This window comes from Bos javanicus, chromosome 14 (assembly GCF_032452875.1).
Source record: "Bos javanicus breed banteng chromosome 14, ARS-OSU_banteng_1.0, whole genome shotgun sequence".
NCBI lineage: Eukaryota > Metazoa > Chordata > Mammalia > Artiodactyla > Bovidae > Bos > Bos javanicus.
In genome coordinates this window covers 66799286-66817030 of record NC_083881.1, presented here as the reverse complement: position 1 = coordinate 66817030, position 17745 = coordinate 66799286, and the positions used below count along the sequence as shown (strand labels likewise).

The 17745-nt window shown below is 43.5% G+C and overlaps 1 pseudogene; it reads right to left on the bottom strand.

Annotated features, from left to right (window-relative positions):
* Window positions 1-1728: 1728 nt before the first annotated feature.
* On the bottom strand, window positions 1729-2720 carry LOC133260689 (transcription factor BTF3-like; annotated as a pseudogene).
* Window positions 2721-17745: the final 15025 nt, after the last annotated feature.

Below are 17745 nucleotides of genomic sequence, written 5' to 3'. Positions count from 1 at the left end.
TTGCCTGAAGAATCCCCATAGACAGAGGAGCCTGACAGGCTACAGTCCATGGGGTCACAAAGAGCTGGACACAACAGAGTGACTAAGCACAGAACAGGGATAAAAGAGATTGGGGGAGGGGAAGGGACCACCAGTTTAATCTCTAAAACACCAAAGTACGGAGCACAGTAACCAAGTGAAGTTCAATAAAGGATAAATGATAAAATTCAGCTTTCAGCCAACCTTGCTAAGTCAAGACATGTTCAGTAAACTTCTGTCCCTCAACCTGCCCACATGGGTTGGGAGCATCTTTGTCATCTTGAAACGCTGCTTTTAGTGACTTTTCCATTCCATTGATTGCTGGTCCTTTCTTCTTGCCTGAAAAAGATGGAGAACAATTTTGGTAACAGGAACAAAGTGATGCAGAAGTACCTGAAATTCCTTCTATCTGTTATTCATTTATTACTACAATCAAACAAACAAACCAAAGACCCTGTCTGTCCACCGGCAGCACCAAAGGTTTCCACTGGACCCTGAGAAGTGAGCCACTCAGAGCAGAGGGACGCAGGGTGGTGCTGGAAGTCATTGCAGTGGGAGGCAGAGCAGAAACCTCAGGGCAACCTCTGGGTAGCACCACCCAGGGAGAGAAATCTCACATGTTTGCAGGGTCTGAGCATACTCATGACCAGTTACGTGAGGCCTCTAGGTTAACCTTTATGGAAACTGGTGTATGTCCTTGCTAGGGTTTTTAGTCATTCTGATGCTTAGCTGCAGAAGTTCAAGCCCATATGATGCTTCATTCCCACCCCCACCCACAGCTCCATCATACTAATCATGTGACCTATGTCCTCAGTTTCCTCTTCTGTGAAATGGGAATCTAACAGAACCAACTGCACAGTGTTGTTAAGAAAATAAGTGAATGATGTATAGAAAGGCTCAGTGCAGCACCTGGCATACTGTAGGTGCTCCAAAAATGCTGGTGCAGTTTTTGCCCTGCCCTGCAGGAGACAGGAGCGCATCGTGGTTAGAAGCATAGGCTGAGGAGTCAGAATGTCTGGGTGTGCAGTCTCATCTCCAGTGCTAACCACTGACAAGTTAATCAACTGTTCTCTGCCTCAGCGTCCTCTCCTATGTAATGAGGATGATCATAACTGACCACCTCACAGGGTGGTTTTGTTAAAAGACCAAGTGCGATAATCCATGGAAAGTACTTAGTACCCAGTACCTGATACACAGTAAGTACTTCTATTACTTCACCAATAAAGGTCCACATAGTCAAAGCTGTGGTTTTTCCAGTAGTCATGTATGGATGTGAGAGTTGGACTATAAAGAAAGCTGAGTGCCGAAGAACTGATGCTTTAGAATTGTGGTGTTGGAGAAGACTCTTGAGAGTCCCTTGAACTGCAAGGAGATCAAACCAGTCAATCGTAAAGGAAATCAGTCCTGAATGTTCATTGGAAAGACTGATGCTGAAGCTGAAACTCCAATACTTTGGCCACCTGATGCAAAGAACTGACTCATTGGAGAAGACCCTGATGCTGGCAAAGATTGAAGGCAGGAGGAGAAGGAGACGACAGAGGATGAAATGGTTGGATGACATCACCGACTCGATGGACATGAGTTTGAGCAAGCTCCGGGAGTTGGTGATGGACAGGGAGGCCTGGCGTACTGCAGTTCATGGAGTCACAAAGAGTCAGACACGACTGAGCCACTGAACTGAACTGAACTGATTACTCCCTTACTACGCTAACCTGGAACCTTTTTTTATTTTTTTTTACTAGGCAAAGAATTTTATTTATCTTTGTCTCAAACTTTATTCTTAGGCTTCTTCAGCTTAATTAGCTGCAAAGAATGAATTGTGTATAAGCAAAAACTGAAAAGAGCTGCAGTGTCCAGGGGCTTAGGCTTAAAAATATTAGAGATCTAGATTTTATCAGATCCATAAACAAAATTTTAAAAAGCAGTCATAATATAAAATAGCAGCTCCCAGTAACTTCTTCAAGATTTATCTTCTCCAGAAATTAACTCAATTGTTTGCTTCATTCTTGGAAGCCTCATCAAAATTCTCCACAAGATCTGGAACTTCATCATCCTCCTCTCCAGTGGCAAGCGGTGATTTCCCATCCACAGATTGGGCAGAGCTTCAGCCAGTCTCCTTAAACTGGTCAGACTGTCTGCACCAAGTTGGTTTAAGATGCAGGGGAGCATTTCTGTCTGTTGTCTTGTCTCAGCGTGGCCTGTAATGGTGAAAGTGTTTGCTGCCAGAGATGCCTGAATTTTAGGGTTCTTAAAGTGGATCACTGTTCCTTGATTTGTGAACATATTCACCTCTTCAATACCAGAGATATTGTTTACCCCTAACTTCTTTAAAGAGAACTGAAGTTTTATGTCATCTGCTGTGGCTGTCCTATGAACCACCTTCTTCTTTCTGCGAGCAGTTCCTTTCCCACCGATGAGCACTTGTGCCTGCAGTTTGGAGAGTTTCTCTTGGTTCATGATAGTTTTTTTCATCTTGTTGGAGCGGAAATGGGGCCACGCGGGGGGACTAGGGTTGGCACTCAGGTGGTCTCGGGCAGACCAGCTGAGGTTAGGCGCACACGCGGGGCCTCCCTCTAGCTGCCATCTTGCATCCCCGCGTGACCTGCAACCTTTAAAGACAAAGCAGCTTCCAGTTGAGCTTTGTGCAAAATGTCACAAACCAACACCCTGCTGCAAGTCACTCACCCAGTGGCATCGTTCCTCTATTCACCCTGTGGTTTATTTCTTTTTTAATCTATGTCAGGTTTTAGTTGCATCATGTGGCATCTTTCACTGGGGCACACACTCTCCAGTTGTGGCGCACAGGCTTACTTGCTCCATGGGATTCCATGACACAGAGGATCTTAGTTCCCCCACTAGGGATCAAACCTGCATCTCCTGCATTGCAAGGTGGCTTCCTAACCACTGGACCACCAGGGAATTCTCTATTCATACTGTTTTTAAGGATGCTACTTGTTTGTCCCAGTCTCAGTGGAGACAAAAGTAAAGTCGCTTTCTCCAACTATACTTGACACTCCCAGACAGAGAGCTGAGTCAAGGGAGGAGAGGTAATTTTCTGAAGCCTTGGTGAAATCTTTACCTAAACCTTATAAACACTGCAAAACATGTGGAGGGTTTTTGGATTTTCCCCACCTGCCAGCTCCTCACACTTTATCTAAGGAATAAAGACATACACTTAGGTAAATGTGGAGATTTTAATAAAAAGATTCTGCCCCTTTTGCTTTTTGGTATCAAAATTATTTCCCAGAATCCTCTGCTGCTGCTGCTGCTGCTGCTAAGTCACTTCAGTTGTGTCCGACTCTGTGAGACCCCATAGACGGAAGCCCACCAGTCTCCCCCGTCCCTGGGATTCTCCAGGCAAGAACACTGGAGTGGGTTGCCATTTCCTTCTCCAATGCAGAATCCTCTAGTAGACTGTAAATAAGCCTTTTTTGAGAATCCCTTTCACTGGGAGCCGCCTTCTCTCTAAAGCATAATGAAAGGGTGGGCAAGGGGCACAAGGATTTCTAAACCTAGAAATCCTCCAAGAAAAGATTCATGGGATTCACAGGCCAGCAACACAAAACCGGAAATCTCATCTGAGAAGCTTATTCCATTACAAGTTTTCAGAAATTACGAAAACTAGTAAAAATAGTAGAAGAAGACCAAACTTACAGCTGGCAGTCAAGGCTAGCTCGAGGCGTGTTCGTCCAAGACCCTCTACTCTTCTGCCATCCCCTCGCCTACAACTTTCAGAAACCTCCTCCCCTACGACACTCCAGCCCCCCACCCCACCCCCAACACACATCCACACTCCATATTCTTAATACCCTCCAAATGTCTAGGATTTGTGGTAGGGAACACTACCCCTATCCTAGACCTGTTCTCGTCCTTCCCTTTATTAAAACTTACCCACGCCAGGCCCACACTCACTTCTATGGAAAATGACTCAAAACCTATGTTACACTGAGGCCGTAGAGATGTTTGCTTATGTGATAGGATTTAAAGCACACTGTCCTGAATGTTCTCTGCCCCCACTATAAAGTCCTCTCCCACACTCCTCCCACAGGTCCTCAAATACTGTCAAAGGAGTTTTTGCTGCATTGGAGTCAATCTCCACCATTTCTATGAGCCTTCTGTTGAATTACAGTGAAGTCATAACCAGGAATAACAGGCTTAAAGACAATGGACCAAAAGACAGAGAAGTTGTAACAGAATAGTAAAAATCGGAAAAATAGATCTAGAGCTTAAGGAACTATTTTCTTTAAAAAGAGCAGAAATGCTCCTTGACTCAACAAGGGATGACGTAGTGGCCCTAGGTTACAGGGAAAGGCCCCAAAGAGAAAGGGACATGAGAAAGGATTAGGAAGAAATCCCCATTTCACAGTCCTGCTCAGCGCCAGGTCGGTGGTAGAGCACAAGTGGAACAGCCGTCGGATAAAGTACTCCTCGTTTCAGTATGGCGGATAAAGTACTCCTCATTTCAGTATGGCGGATAAAGTACTCCTGGTTTCAGTATGGCGGATAAAGTACTCCTCGTTTCAGTATGGCTAACGTGTCACCCTCCACTGTCTTGTCCCCATCTCTTCCTCTGCTGTTGCTCCACCCAGTGAACTTCTCCCTAAAACCAATCAAAACGTGTACTTTCCTTTAAATAAATGACATCAATATGGGAATCCAGTACTGCAGCAGGAGAGCAAGGGATGCATTCTGATAAGGAGATGGGACCTTTCAACAGGTTTCTCAAATCACTACATTGTTGGGACAGCTTGTTTCATTCTACACAAGACCAGGTTGGCTGCTTTCATTCTATTTGTGTCCTAAAGAGCCCAAGTAGAGTCCCTTCATTCAGCAAATAGGTATTGATTACCCATCACATGCCAGATACTGTAAGTCTTGGGAGATCCAAACATAAAGCCATATTGCTGACTTCAAGGACCTTATGTGCTGGTAAATTGACTCTCAAAAAATTCTTAGCCCTGATTTTGTAGCTTTTGCCAAATTTCATGATGTAAATATGGCCATTATGGCCAACATCAAGCTACCCATGGTTTCCCAGGTGGCGCTAGTGGTAAAGAGCCTGCCTGCCAATGCAGGTAGACTTAAGAGATGCAGGTTCAACCCCTGGGTCGTGAAGATCCCTGGAGGAGGGCACGGCAACCCACTCCAGTGTTCTTGCCTGGAGAATCCCAGGAACAGGGGAGCCTGGTGGACTGCTGTCTATGGGGTCGCACAGAGTCGGACACGACTGAAGTGACTTAGCATGCACCTATGATTTAACAGCAGGCTCACAACACTCTGGAACATGTAACATAATACTTGGTTCAGGTATAACCACTGAACCTCACAGTGGAATGAGGGAGACAAGAACATCAGGATACAGGGGCAAGCACAGTGTGCCATGGAACCACACAGGTAAGTGACAAGTCCTACCTGCAGAGCATCACAGAAAATAAAGAAAATCTTAGTCTCCAGTCACTGAAGTCATTGAAGGAGAGAGTTTAAATTTTCAATGCCTCACTAGGCTATAAGCTCGCTGAAAGCAGAGCTTTCTTTTTTACTGTATCTGTCTTGTAACGTCTTTCAGTAGACTTTTCTGTATATCACATAGATCCATGTGACAGCTAGTAAACTGAGATTTTGAAGGAGACAGAATTAATACAAGTAGCTTTCCCCTTTTTCCTGGTGGCTATGCAAGTGGTTTAGGTTTTGCAAAAGGAAGACTTAACCATTGCTAAGTGCACTTGAAAACTCATTTTATTTTTTCAACCTCAGTTTTAATTAACTGTGCATATGGCTGCCCACTCATTAGGGTCAGATGGCCCAGCTGGGGCTGGATCTTCCTGGCATCTGGACTGAGTTAGCATGTGCCTTTGGGACTTGAGTCTGTGACAAGAGCTTGTGAAGGAGAAATTCAAAAAAGGTTACAGACTCAGGTGCCAAAAGCAGCTGCATTGAGTCCTCCAAAGTGAACCCAAAAGAACAAGCAGCCACGGCAAAAAGGCCCAAAGCAACAGATCAAACTCACTCTGCCACAGAGGTCAACTGAGGACCAATCAAGGCCACAGGAGAGCTGGACAGGGGCTAAAGGGCCTAAAGGTTTTAAGACTTGACAACTTTTGAAATAAGCATTCACTGACATGTCACTAAATCCAAGAGCAGAGAATGCCCAGTGACCCAGAAATACCACTCCACAGAGATGCAAGTCACAATGACAACCCTTTCTGTTGGTGCTATTTCTACATCTCATATTTTAATGCAAAACCCCAAAAAACATTTAGTGGAAAACAAGTTTGTGACCCTGATAGACCACATGGCTTGCTACCTTCCAGAAAAGTGGCTTCCTTTCTGAAAAGTGTTTAAATAAGTCCATGGACTTATTTAAAATTGTATACTGGGGTTATATCTGAGTGCCCTGCATGCTAAGTTGCTTCAGTTGTGTCCGAGTCTGTGCGACTGTAAGAACTGCAGTCCACAAGGCTCCCCTGTCCATGGGATTCTCCAGGCAATAAAACTGGAGTGGGTTGTCGTGCCCTCCTCCAGAGAATCTTCCTAACCCAAGGATCCAGCCTGCGTCTCTTATGTCTCCTGCATTGGCAGGTGGGTTCTTTACCACCAGCGCCACTTGGGAAACCTGGAGTTGTGTCTGCCAAAGTCAAAACAACTACTCTGTGTACATAGTTAGGAAAAAAGCCATTAATCCATTCTTGGTATTGCATAGACAGGCCGTTGACACACTGCATTTTCAACTGATGCTAAAGTAGCTGGAATGAAGACACCACTCCAGAATAGATATCAGAAATATGAAACTGGAAACATACTTAAAAGTAACTAGCAAAAGCTTCTACCAATTATAAAAGGCCAATTACTCTCAGATTTTCTTTGATTCCTTCATGGAATAAATAACTCTTCACCAATGGCTACCAGCCTCAGCCCTTCCCCTTTCAGTAAAAATCTTTGCGTGAACTGTCTTTAATTCCAGTTTTCTACAACTTAAGTACATCCTCAGATTGCTCCAGGAGCCCTATAGACAGTTGCTTAATAGCTGAAACACAGTAATAACTAATATCTCATTTACTACATGTTTAAGCATAAAAAGTTACTAGTCTGCAGATTCCATAAACCATCAAAAATTCTCCTGAAATCATTAGAATTTACTTTATAAAGCAACAATATTAATACACAGTATATATTGCATTATATTTATTATTTGCAATCTTGTTGTTTAGTCAGTAAGTTGTGTCCAACTCTTTGCGACCCCTGTAGCCCTCCAGGTTCCTCTGTTCATGGAACTTCCCAGGCAAGAATACTGGAATAGGTTGCCATTTCCTTCTCCAAGGGATCTTTCTGATCCAGGGATCAAACTCAGTCTTCTGCATTGGCGGGTGGATTCTTTACTGCTGAGCCACCAGGGAAGCCCATTCTAGCTACTCTGAAAAGTATTTGCAGTGGTTTAGCCAACAGATACATATACTTCTCAATCATTAAAATAAAGATAAAATATAAAAAGCATGTACCACAACGAGGAAGATTATTATATAAAACTCAGACTACAGAGAGTTTCTATAACTGAATCCTAAATTTTGCTTTAGATTTTTCTAGAGGTAGATAGGCAATTTGGTGACTTATATAATTCTCATTCATTAAAATAGAAACAAATATTTTGTCCTTGGGACTAAAATTCAAGAGAAAATTATCGCCTCAATCTATATATAAAGAACATTAAAGAACAATAGTAGGCAACTTTTAAAGCAGTTTTAAAGATGCAAACATTCTTCATGTAACCATTTCTTATATTAAACCCCAAGGGTATAATATTAGGTCTAATTTCTATGAAGGCATTTCTGCAGAGAAGTAAATTAATGAGCTCCAGGTTTGTGATTTTCTGTGCTAGAATTTGATGTGGAGATAGAACTGGAAACTCTAGAACATTAGATGGTTAGAAATTCTGTTAGATTATCTTTCTCAAATATAAAATATCATGGCTGGGCTCTAGAGAGACAACCCAAGACTGAATTCTCCTAAGTATGTTTATAGTTCTGTTGACACCTGATGTTAGATCCATGTGCTTTCGATAACAGAAATGCAGGGGGCACAATGCCATTTGGTCACGGAAATCAAAGAGACCTCAGTCGTAGTCCTTGCCTGACCCGCCTACAGCCCTTGTGGACACCTTTGCTGAAGGAGTTCTGTGTGTACCTGGCCAAAGCTAACCGAACCAGGGGCAGTCACTTGGCTTATAGGCTAATGAACTATAGGCCACTTAAAACTTATGACCTGGCTCAGTCATTGAAAACAAAATTGTGTCCACGGCAATCCTCTCCCTTCATCATTTAAGCTAAAAAAAAAAGAAAGAAAGAAAAGAAATACTGAGATTAGGACAGTTGACTGTGGAAAAAAAGCAGCTGAAAGATGATGATGTAGATAGAAGCCAGGATTGCTGTTGCTCCATGTGTAAAGCAAAGATAAAAAAGAGGAAATGCTACGAGAAGGAGAAGGTAGGAAGCAGGGAAGTGCGTGGAGATACAGAAAGGAAAACTGAGCAGAGAGACTCAAGGTGCAGGTCTGCAGAGGGGCTGAAGGTTCACTGGCACAAGGCTCTGGAATTCAGGCCCTTCTGTCTGTCTGCAGTCTATGCACCCTTCCCTTTCCTGTCCAGTTCTTCAGTTTTCCCTGGTTTCCTGTGTGCAGTTCTCCTTAAAATAAATGGTGAATTACCTAAGACAGTATTCTAAGTCACTCTTTACTCACCCAAAGAGGAAAAATTTAGATATATTGCTTTGTCTATAGAAAGAAACTTCCACCTCTCTAGCAGATTGGTTGCTGGTGTCGTTAAACCAGAGGCAAACTGTCTTCAAGCAGTATCTTCTCAGTGATCTGGATAAATTGAAATACAAGACAAACTTTGACCTGAGAGAAATATTTAAGAATGTTGCCAGTGATTTGCCTTTGTGTGTGTGAGGGGGTGTGTGTGTGTTGGTGGGTGGGGTGTGGGAGAGGGATGCTAGCACACTTTCCTTGAATAGTTGATTTGAAGTGACATTGTTTCCTGACCAGGGCCAGCTGGAGTGGTTAGTTGAGGGTAGCTTAATCCTAGATAACCCAAGATACTTTGCAGTATTGTCCATCTGAGTATTAAAAACTGTCAACCCAAAACATCAACTTTGATTTGGAAGAACTAATGGAACAAAAAAAGATAATGAAGTTGACCAAGGACATGTTTTCCAGGAATAGACAGCCTGGATTTGAATTCTGGCTCCCAAATCTGTTAGAGGTGGGACTTTCCAGTTACTGTAGCTTTGTTCTCTCATCTGTACAAGAGAATCACTATAGCATCTCCCTTATTGAGTGGTTATGAGTTTTAGGTGAAAGGATTCAACAATATCACAGCGTCTGGCACATGGCGGACTCTAGATAAACGCAAGGGCTCACTATTACCCCTCCTGTGGGGAGCCTTATTTCTGTTATTTCAGTTTCTTTATTCTCAGATACTGTTCTCAGGAGTCATTTGGGGGAAAGATTTCAAAGGAGCAAAACTTAAAAGGCAAAACATACTTAGGGAAGGTCACTATACTGATGTGGTGGCATGAGGATATTTGGGGATTAAATGGCTGATTTTGAGGAACTAAAGTTCTAAGAATTCCATGGACAGAGGAGCCTGGAGGCTATACAGTCCATGGGGTCACAAAAGAGTGGGACACGACTGAGCGACTAACACTCTGACTTTCAAAGTTCTAAGTGCTTGGTTAAGGATGAAGCGACCCTTTTACAATAGTCAAGATTCAAATATCCATCCTATAGGAAATTACCCGTTTTAACAACACCAACCAAAACAATTCGATTTTTAAAGCCACCTTCTGTTCCTTTCTTCTTTCCACACTCACTCTTTGCAGAGCTCACTATCACTAGGTTCTTATAAACTCGCTGCCATAGAATTTCTCTGACTTCCCAAAAGAAAGAAAGTCCCCAGTCTGAGAACTTGTAGCTGACGCTATTAGCATCCCAGCCTTAACCCTCAGCCACAGACTTCTGACGGCAGATATGTGCATCTCCGCACCAGCAGGTTTCATAGAGCCAAAGGGCTTCTCTGCTTCACGTGGCAGAACACAGGCGCTGGGAAGAAAGACCCAACTCCACACGCTTCAGACAGGATAACTTGAAGGCAAGTCTTTATTGTGCTTCAAGGAGTTTCCCCGCCGAACTAAGCTCCAGTCACCCACAGGGTGGCTGAGTGACTAACACAGCCTTCAGTTCAGTTCAGTCACTCAGTCGTGTCAGACTCTTTGCGACCCCATGGACTGCAGCGTGCCAGGCTTCCCTGTCCATCACCAACTCCCAGAGCTCGCTCAAACTCATGTCCATCCAGTCAACCTTACTGACTGTCTTTTCTTCTCAGTATTACTTTTCCACCTCCCCCTCCCCCACTAATGTTCTCAAATAAACTACTCGGCCTTGAATCCCTATCTCGGGGGTCTGTCTCTAAGTAAGTAAGTGTTGGTCGCTCAGTCGTGCCCAACCTTTTGCGACCCCGTGGACTGTAGCCCACCAGGCTCCTCTGTCCATGAGATTTTCCAGGCAAGGATACTGGAGCGGGTTGCCATTTCTTTCTCCAGGGGATCTTCCCAACCTAGGGATCAAACCCAGGCCTCCTGCACTGCAGGCAGATTCTTTACAACTGAGCTACAAGGGAAGCTACGAGGGAAGCAATGAGGGTCTGTCTCTAAGGAAATGCAAATGAAGGCAACATCTCTGAGAAAATCTTTTCCTTATTAAGCAGCCTTAAATGTCCTATAGAGCAGTTAAGGCTCCCAACCTGCTTTCTGCATTGATTTTTTTTTTCCTCTATCTTCCTCATAGGTTTGCCAAACTGCCAAAAGATGTCTGTCAAGGACTAAGAACAGAGAAGGCTCCTCAGTGGGTCTGTGAGGAAAACCACCACTGCACCTCTGCAGACAGGCAGGCTCGCTTGGTCATGGAAACCATCCCAGGAGACAGAGACAGCGCTCAGTGGCGACCCTTCATCTTCACCCTCCAGGACGAAAGTGGCTGGCTTGCCTTTGCCGAGGTACCGTTTCTCCCATGGTGAGGACCTCCAGGCAATTAGGTTCTTGCTTTCTCCGAATTTCAGCAGGAGAGCAGAAGTTTTATTTTTAACTGTGCAGGCAGGCATTGCCATGGTAACGTAAGAACTCCAAGTGCAATCTGATTGATTGATGATGTTGTGGTGAAGGAGGATTGACATGAAAGACAGTGAATAAAAAAAAAATAATTCAGCTTTATCACCCTGGACTGAGTATATAGATCTTGGTTATTAGATACTAACAGTATGTATTATCTGTTTATACTTATGTGGAAGGAAGCACGGCCATTTTCCTACCCTGGTCCCCTAGAGTAAAATGATAAAGAAAGAGTTGATCATCAGGGAAGTGAGCTGGTCTCATGAATTTAAGAGTCATGAGATCAGTGTAGCTGAAAGTGCATAATACTTGCTGGGCTGAAGAGCAGAGCATTCAGATGCCCTACCCACCACACAACTGACAGGGTGCGTTCTGCCGCTCCCTCCCCCAAGGACATTTTGCTTTCAACCACTTTCTCCTTTCATTTGATCTTCCTCTTTGCAGCGGGGATGCATGCATGCTCAGTCATTCCTGTCTTGTCCGGCTCTGAAAACCTAGACTGTAGCCCGCCAGGCTCCTCTGTCCATGGGAATTCTCCAGGCAAGGATACTGGAGTGGGTTGCCATTTCTTCCTGCAGGTGATCTTCCCGACCCAGGGATCAAACCAGTGTCTCTTAAGTCTCCTGCATTGGCAGGGAGCTTCTCTATCACTAGCGCCACCTGGGAAGCCCCTGTAGTGGGGATAGTATATTTGAAATAACCCTCTAGGTATTTTCATAAATCCAACTTCTTTCTTTACAGCCCAGACAATATTCTTGCCCCAGGGAAGGTAAGGGACTCTCATACACAGTTGGTGGGAATAAGAAAACTAAATATAGAATTACCACATGACCTAGCAATCCCACTACTGGGCATTCAGTTCAGTTCAGTCCCTCAGTCGTGTCTGACTCTTTGCAACCCCATGGACTGCAGCACGTCAGGCTTCCCTGTCTATCACCAACTCCCAGAGCTTGCTTAAACTTGTTTCCATCAAGTCGGTGATGCCATCCAACCATCTCATCCTCTGTCATCCCCCTCTCTTCCTGCCTTCAATCTTTCCTGGCATCAGGGTCTTTTCCAATGAACCAATTCGTCACATCAGGTAGCCAAAGTTTTGGAGCTCCTGCTTCAGCATCAGTCCTTTCAGTGAATATTCAGGACTGATTTCCCTAAGGATGAACTGGTTTGAGTTCCTGGCAGTCCAAAGGACTCTCAGGAGTCTTCTCCAACACCACAGTTCAAAAGCATCAACTCTTTGACACTCAGCTTTCTTTATAATCCAAATCCATACACGACGACTGGAAAAAACATAGCGTTGACTAAACAGACCTTTGTAGGCAAAATAATGTCTCTGCTTTTTAATATACTGTCTAAGTTTCATAGCTTTTCTTCCAAGGAGCAAGCATCTTTTAATTTCATGGCTGCAGTCACCATCTGCAGTGATTTTGGAGCCCAGGAAAATAGTCTGTCACTGTTTCCATTGTTTCCCCATGAAGTGATGGGACCAGATGCCATGATCTTCATTTTTTTGAATGTTGAGTTTTAAGCCTGCTTTTTCACTCTCCTCTTTCACTTTCATCAAGAGGCTCTTTAGTTCCTTTTCACTTATACTCTAAGAAAACCATAACTCATAAAGACACATGTACCCTAATGTTCATTACACCACTATTTACAATAGCCAGGACATGGAAGCAGCCTAGATGTCCATCAACAGATGAATGGATGTGGTACATATATATAATGGAATATTATTCAGCCATAAAAAGAAATGAAATTGAGTCCATTGAAGTGATGTGGATGAACCTAGAGCCTGTCATCCAGAGTGAAGTAAGTCAGGAAGAGAAAAACAAATATCGTATATTAATGCAGAATATGGAATCTAGAAAAATGGTACTGATGAATCTATTTGCAGGGCAGGAATAGAGGCACAGACATAGAGAACAGACTCATGGACACATGGAGGGAAGGAGAAGTAGAAACAAATGGAGAGAGTAGCATTGACATAAATACACTACCATGCGAAAAATAGATAGCCAGTAGATAGCCTGTGCAGTACAGCACAGGGAGCTTTGCAGTGACCTAGACAAGAAGAATAGGGGAGCGGTGGCTTAGGATGGAGGGGATATATGTATACATATGGCTGGTTCATGATGTTGTACAGCAGAAACTAACACTACATTGTAAAGCAAGTATATTACAATCAAAAATAAAATAAAATAAAAATGTAAAAGAAATTATATAGCCACTCTGGAAGATAGATTGGTGGTTTCATAGACAACTGAGCATACTCTTACCATACACTGCAGCAATCACACTCCTTGGTATTTACCCAAGGGAATTGAAAACTTATATTCACACAAAAGTGTTCACAAGGATGTTTATAGCAGCTATAATTATAAGTACCAGAACCTATATGCAGAGTACGTTATGCGAAATGCAGGACTGAATGACTCACAAGCTGGAATCAAGATTGTGGGAGATACATTAACAACCTCCGATATGCAGATACCACTTTAATGGCAGAAAGCAAAGAGGAACCAAAGAACCTCTTGTTGAGAGTGAAAGAGGAGAGTGAAAAAACTAGCTTAAAACTCAACATTCAGAAAAACAAAGATCATGGCATCTTGTCCCATCACTTCGTGGCAAATCTACAGAAAGAAAGTGGAAACAGTGACAGATTTTATTTTCTTGGGCTCCAAAATGGCTGCAGTCATGAAATTAAAAGGCACTTGCTCCTTGGAAGAACAGTTATGACCAAACTAAACAGCATATTAAAAAACAGAGACATCACTTTGCTGACAAAGATCTGTATAGTCAAAGCCATGGTTTTTCCATTGTCATGTATGAAAGTGAGAGTGGGACCATAAAGAAGGCTGAGTGATAAGAACCAATGTTTTCGAACTATGTGTTAGAGAAGTCCCTTGGACAGCAAGGAGATCAAACCAGTCAATCCTAGAGAAAATCAGTCCTGAATATTCATTGAAAGGATTGATGCTGAAGCTGAAGCTCCAATACTTTGGCCACCTGATGTGAAGAGCCAATTCTTTAGAAAAGAACATACAGGAAATATTGAATGCAGGAGAAGGGGATAACAGAGGATGAGATGGTTGGATGGCATCACCAACTCAATGGACCTGAGTTTGAGCAAACTCAGGGAGATGGTGAAGGACAGGGAGGCCTGGCATGCTGCAGTCCATGGGGTTGCAAAGAGTCAAACATGACCGAGTGACTGAACAATGAATGACAAACTTGGAAGCCATCAAGATGCCCTTCTCTAGGTGAATGGATAAATAATCTGTGGTACATCTGTGGTATGCTTTTTATATAGATGCAGAAGAATTTATTGAAATGCCAGACAAATATTTTGAAGCCATTGTATTTGCATTTCATGGACAAAAGAATAAAATATGTATAAATTTCAATAACAGTTAAATCTTGGTTAATTGTGATTATCCATCAACATATTTTTAAACTTTGGATCAGACTTAATCTTGGCCTACACCTTTACAGCTCTCCTGACAAGTTCATTAGTTAAATTAAAATTAATTTTAGCTTTGGACTAAACAAAAGCACACTGGGAAAATAAAGATGTAAGGGAACTTTATCAAGCATTTCAAAACCAGCTAGAAATTACTTGTAGTTTTCTAAGTGAGTATTATCTCAGTCAGTATCCTCGATTGGAAGTAATCAAGATGTCCTTCACTGGGTGAATGGATAAATAATCCATGGTACATCAGACAAGGGAATATTATTCAACACTAAAAAGAAATGAGCTATCAGGTCATGAAAAGACATGGAGGAAAGTTAAATGCATCTTACTAAGTGAAAGAAGGCAATTTGGAAAGCTACTCACTGTATGATTCCAATTACATGGCATCCTGGGAAAGGCAAAACCACAGAGAGAATAAAAGATCAGTGGTTGCCAGGGCTTAGTGGGGAGGGGTGAACAGTCAGGGCACAGAGGACTTTTAAGGCCGTGAAGCTACTCTATATGACACTATAGAAGACGTGTCATTGCAAATTTGCCTAAACCCATAGAATGTACAACATGGCCCCTATTGCAAACTATGGATTTTCAGTGATTATGATGCGTCAGTATAGGCTTATCAATGGTAACAAACATACCACCCTGGTGTGGGGCTGTTGATAATGGCGGAAGCTTTGTTGTGTGGAGGCAGGGGTATATGTACCTTTCCCTCAATTTTGCTGTGAATCTAAAACTGCTCTTAAAATGTTATTAAAAATCAATAATGATATTTCCCTGGTGGACCAGTGGTTAAGACTCAGCGCTCCCAATGCAGGAGGAATGAATTCAATCCCTGGTCAGGAAGCTAGATCCCACATACCACAACCAAGACCCAGTGCAGCCAAAAAAAAGTCAGTAATAACGAACATACAGGAATATATATGGGCTTCCCTGGTGGCTCAGATGGTAAAGAATCTGCCTGCCATGCGGAAGACCCAGATTCGATCCCTGGGTCGGGAAGATCCCCTGGAAAAGGAAATGGCAACCACTCCAGTATTCTTGCCTGGAGAATTCCATGGACAGAGGAGCCTGGTGGGCTATAGTCCACGGGGTCACAGAGAGTTGGATACGACTGAGTAACACACACTAGGAATGTATATAATATATATATGTATATCACACACCTGTGTATATGAATAACCAAATAAGGAAGACTCCTAGGTTACAGCTGGTTGTTCCCATTTCCATAGATGTGACTTATGTTGTTGTTGTTCAGTCGCTAAATCGTGTCTGATTCTTTGTAACCTCAGTGCCTGACTGCAGCACGCCAGGCTTTCCTTGTTTTTGTTCAGTTGTTCAGTCGTGTCCAACTCTTTGTGATCCTGTGGACTACTGCACACCAGGATTCTCTGTCCTTCACCATCTTCCAGAGTTTGCTCGAACTCTTCTCCATTGAGTCAGTGATGCCATCCAACCATCTTATCCTCTGTCGTCCCCTTCTCCTCCTGCCCTCAATCTTTCCCAGCATCAGGATCTTTCCCAATGAGTCAGCTCTTTGCATCCATCAACCAAAGTATTGGAACTTCAGCTTCAGCATGAATATTCAGGGTTGATTTCCTTTAGGATTGACCTCTTTGATCTCCTTGCTGTGCAAGGGACTCTCTAGAGACAGGAAGACATGATCATTTATTCTACAATGCTTAGCTGTCCTGCCAAGGTCATATAGTGGTTAGTTCTCTGCATTGTATTTACCTGTCTGGCACCTCCACCCCTATTCCTCCACGCACCAGAAGGACTCTCTCCCCAGAGATAAAGAGTAGGAGGAGGGACAGTAAAGGGCAGGGACAGAGCTTACCCAAGAGCTACTGTTGTGTTTTGGCCTTGGTGCCCTGTGGACTCTTCGTGGTGTGTACTGGTGGGTTCACCAGAGATTTCCCTCAAGAACTCTCACACAATTCCCTTAACATATCTGATACTCCCTCCAGTCAGCAATTATTACCAACCCTTAGCACTCTGTTTCTGGCAGGTAACACCTTCCAGGCTACCTTCTGGAGCAGAGTTTCTCTAAACTTGCTCCAGGCTATAGTTCACATTGGATCTATTGGAAATATGCACCCTTTTTTTCCTACAAACCAGGAGGGCGGGCCACTCACTAAGCAGCCACTTTTCTTTGCTCTGTCATCAACCAGGTCAGCTGGCTACTGCAGTCTTCTGAACTTTACATTTCCACAAATATCTATGGCACCATTGTCTCCAGACTTAACATGCCCCCCCCCATATTCACAACTCTTCTCTTCTACAAATACAAAATCACTAATTACTTTAACAGTCCTCTTTAAGTTGTGCTTTCAAGGCTGTATCAGTTATCTACTGCTGTGTAACAACCAAAACTTGGGTTTTAAAAACATTTACTGTAACTCATGCATCTACAGGCCAGCTGATGGCTCTTATCTCAGACTCATGTATGTATCCTCAGTCAAATGCCAGGTCAGCTGGTGACTGGCTGGTCTACAACAGTGCCATTTCACATGAAGCCATTGACTGACTGTTACCTGGGGTGATGACCAGGCCATGTGTTTCTCATGTTGGGCTTCCCTGGTAGCTTAACTGGTGAAGAATCCACCTGCAATGCAGGAGATGCTGGTTCGATTCCTGGGTCGGTAAGATTCCCTGGAGAAGGAATAGGCAACCCCATGAATCACAGCACGCCAGGCCTCCCTGTCCATCACCAACTCCCGAATTTCACTCAGACTCATGTCCATTGAGTCAGTGATGCCATCCAGCCATCTCATCCTCTGTCGTCCCCTCTACCCACTCTATTATTCTTCAGCTTCCCTGGTGGCATCCGTGCAATGTGGGAGACCTGGGATCAATCCCTGGGTTGGGAAGATTCCCTGGAGGAGGGCATGACAACCCACTCCGGGATTCTTCCCTGGACAATCCCTATGGACAGAGGTGCCTGGTGGGCTACAGTCCATGGGGTCACAAAGAATCGGACACGACTGAGCAACTAACCGCAGCCTGGACTTGTTCACTTGATAGAGGCATGATTCCAAGAGAAAGTGTGGAAATGTGCAAGGGCTCACAAAGTTTAGGCTCAGAACTGTCTCACCATCATTTCTGCCA